Below are 4,104 nucleotides of genomic sequence, written 5' to 3' on the forward strand. Positions count from 1 at the left end.
GTAAGTGAACAGTTACTGGTTAATTTAGTCAGAATGGATGCAAGCCTGAAGACAGTCAGAGCGGGGAACATAGCTTTAACATACTTTACCTCAAGGCCAGCTCTTTATATTTCACTCTTTATATTTCAAACTAAGAGACAGATCTCAGGTCACTCATATTTATAAATAGATAGACTGAGAAACAGGGAAGTTAAACGATTCATTCAGATTCTACTTAGATGTCATTCCCAGAGCCTAAAATATTCCTCAAGTGGTCTGATTTCTCAACCCCCAGGTAATGCCCCGAATGCACACATCTTCGGGTTAAAATGAAACCAATCAAAAAAGAAAAAAAATCAAGAAGCTAAAGTTCTAAGACCAAGTGAGTACAAGAGAGGTGGCCAGTTGGCACTGGCTGCCTTGTGCCAGCCTCTGTTAAGTGAGGTGCCTCCATCCTAATGAAGCTGTGGCCAGGCTCCTTACTATGGCTGTGCACATGCAAAGCCTTTAATCATCAGAGATACTAAAGATCTCCTTTGAGTTCCCTGCTGTGGGGTTAAGAGACAGCTTTAGCTCTTTGGTGTGCTGCTAAATGTTTAACAACTGGCTATGAAGAATGATGAAGCCCTGATCTGTAGGACTTGCCAGTTTCCATGGTGTAAATACTCTCATCATAGCCAATTTCAAACTACTAACTTGATGTCAACCAGCTGAAAATGTCACAATATGTTCTCAAGAGCCACTCTGAGCTGGCTCCAGCACAGCACTGCCTGAACAATTTCTGAGTCAGTGATACCAAATAGGAGGACTAGCAGTGGCTTGCAGGGACTCCCAAGGGCCCCCCCTCCGCACAGAGAGGCGTTTCCACCTTGATCAATTCTACTGATTCTTAGTATATTATTGGTCCTTGAGGCTAAGGACCCTAAGGTGTTCAAAATATTCCCTAGCCATGTGACTCTTAGGAAGCACTCAACAAACTCCTCAGAACCTTAGGAAATTACTAGCCATGGCTTGTCTGGTTTCTAAAGTTGACCTTCCAGGTAAACATTCTTTAACTGCCAGGTGAAACCACGTTTGGCTCATCTTTTCTTACATCCTATAGTCCATCGCCTGTTTCCCCAGTTCTCTAATTTTCTCTGTCCTCTCCTCAACCTTCTGGCACAAGATTGACAGGCATCCAGAAATTAGTTCCTGCAGAGGAGCAGGGGAAAAAACAAGACATCCAATACGCTTACCTGGACCCATTACACCTGGAGAGGCTCCGTAGTTCAAATGTCTCTACCTCACCAGGGGGACACTCAGCTAAGCATCATGCCCATACCTGGGGCTTGAGTGTGCACTTGGCTGGGCTTTATCTGCACTCAGAAAATTCCTAGTGGGCTAAAAACACCACTAAATAAGAATACTACTGGGAAAACTGTAAAGGAAGGCACCCTATGATGCCCTGCCCTTAGCTAAGCTAGTGTAAAGCTGGACCCTGAAAAAACTCTACCAGAAAACATTTGGCCACTGCAGTCCCTGGGCATTGAGCATGACTTTCCTTCTTCCTCACCATTAGTTATTAAGTGAAAGCCCTATTTCCTGAGTATCTAGAAATCAGATACCCTAGTGAGCCACAGAACAAGCTTTGTTTGCAAATTAAAGGTTTTCTGATGTAAGTCATTCTTAGGTGGGTTTAATTAAATCCTTTGGAAGGTAATGCTGGAAAAAAAATATACTTAATTCCTTACATACAGTAAGTGGCCATAGGTTTTTATTCTGCGTGTAGTAAATCAAAAATAGATCATAAAGGAGCAAATCTACTTTCCTTGCTGTAGTAAAATATCCTATAGGTTCTGTAAAACCTTTCTAGACTGTGAATGTTTGAAGCTCAACTTGGACATTTTCTATATTATGTTCCAAAGGCCAGGGTATGCCTCTGTTTTCTGTTCTTCTTAACAGTTACCAAAATGAGCAGGTTTCTCTATACTGAACACACTACATTTTATTTTAAATGAGTCAGGTACATGTTAAAATGTTTTCTTCTGTATTCAGAACAATTTGCATGAAGCCTGGGCACAAAGTAGGCCTTCATCCTCTGGCTCTTTTCTGGACACCGAAGAGGTTAAGTCCGTAGTTACAAAAAGAAGGGATTTGACAGTAGCCCCCATTTTATTATGAATAAATTGACAGCAAAGCCAGCATTGAGGAACCAGCCACCTCCATAACATCTTTAGCTAGGGAGGGTGGGGAGAAAATCTGGTAGATAATGGGACAGAGGTTTGGTCAATGTGTGTAAGTGAAATAAAGTCATTTAATTATTTTCAAAAAGGAAGGGGAGATTTCCCTCTGAAATCTAGAATCCAGACCATTTTGCAAGACTTAGTATAACTGGTATCCGTGAGAGAAATACTCTTTAACCCCGTTTCAAGATCCAGATCTAAGCCCTTACTAGGCAGAAAGCAGCCTTACAGCCAAGAGCCCTGGCAGGGGTTTATTGATGGGTTGAGATCCAAACACGGAACATCAGCAATTAGCACAGAAATTCACCCAGGACACAGAACAAAAATACCGAAGCATCCCAATGCTGCTTCATTTACTCACATAGGACAGTCACCTAAGTCCATAGCAGAACTTCACAGATCTAGACATTCACTCAGGTCTAGATTCTAGGTGAACATCTTCAACATGGACATGAGACAACTGAGGTTCAGAAAGTAGGAAGCTTATCTGCCCAGCTAGTTAACTGGAATTAGAGTCTGGGCCTCCCCACCACTGATTCTACTACACCACACCATACTGCCTCCGTTCTTTAGAAGGGAAGTTGACAATCCATCGTGAAAGCATAAATCAGAAACCAAGGCAAAAGAATGTTTATGGTATCTTCTCTCATTTAACTACTTGGTTTCACCATTTCATTTTAGCATCATTTTAAGGAATGTTATATCAGTGTAGGATGAGTAACAAAGATCTTTATGGTGTAATGATGGAACCAAAAGGTCAAAAGGTAGGAGAACAGTGAATGTAAGTTATTAAAGAAATGGGGAGGCAGCATGTGTCAGGGAAAATAAGTGCTTCTTGTGCTGTCATAACCATGGAGCCCTCCCCCCACGCACCTAGTGCATTTGTTCTGGAAATGCTATTTTAGGCTGAGAGACTGGCACTGAAGACTTCACTCCTTCCAGCTAAATCAGAAGACCTCTTGCTCTTTGGAAGAAGCTTCAACCCTTAGGACCCAGACTCACGTCTCTTGTGAGAGGCAGCCTCAGCTGCTCTTAGAAACAAGCTGCCAGACTGACAGGGCCATGGAGACCTAAAGGAAGCCAGCATGCTGGACTGAGGAACATGTAAATAACCTCCTGCCTTCGTGGTGAACAAGGACAATCATCTTTTTCTTTTGTAAAGGTAATCGCGTGTATATTGTGACTGTAGTTTACGGAGAAAATGCAGTGATTTGCTTCAACAGCTCCCCAGATGTACCTGTTAAGCGTGAATGTGCCTGCCTCATTGCCTTGTGTGCCAAACACAGTACTGAATGCGTTGTTTTTAAATAAACTGTTTTATCGTGCACTGGAAAACACTGCTCGGTGTCTCTGCCCCGTTCGGAAGACCCCACCACAGCCACACGCACACACACACACAAACACACTGCATCCAACGAAGACATTAAATGCATCCTCCTTTCTTCATTCCCTGTGTTTTGAGGCATTCTCCTTGGAGATTTGTAGAACTCCAGAAGGGTTGAGCTTGGCTGTCTACAGCCATGAACTAGCCGCAAATACTAATAGCTCCCCGATGCCCAATTTTCCCCTAGGTCCTTTAAATGCAAATCATGCAACAGGCCTTAACATTGTTAAATAATAATACATTACTCTTGAATGTTACAGTCACATACATCATTTTATTTCATCACTAATCAGGTGAGAGAGGGATGCTTAAGGACGCGGTTCAGGCTGCACTGCTAGTGGCAGAGTTAAAATGAGAAACTGACTCAGTCCAGGGCTCTTTTCCTTGCATCTTCACACCGTTCCAGTCACTCTTTAGACCACCTGCCCTGAATGCCCCCATCAGCCTCCATCCCCTTACCCTGTGTTATTTTTTTCAAAGTATTTTCTTTCCTCACTTGAAATGATAGCATTTATTTAT

The sequence above is a fragment of the Eschrichtius robustus genome, chromosome 14, assembly GCF_028021215.1.
Source record: "Eschrichtius robustus isolate mEscRob2 chromosome 14, mEscRob2.pri, whole genome shotgun sequence".
Lineage (NCBI taxonomy): Eukaryota > Metazoa > Chordata > Mammalia > Artiodactyla > Eschrichtiidae > Eschrichtius > Eschrichtius robustus.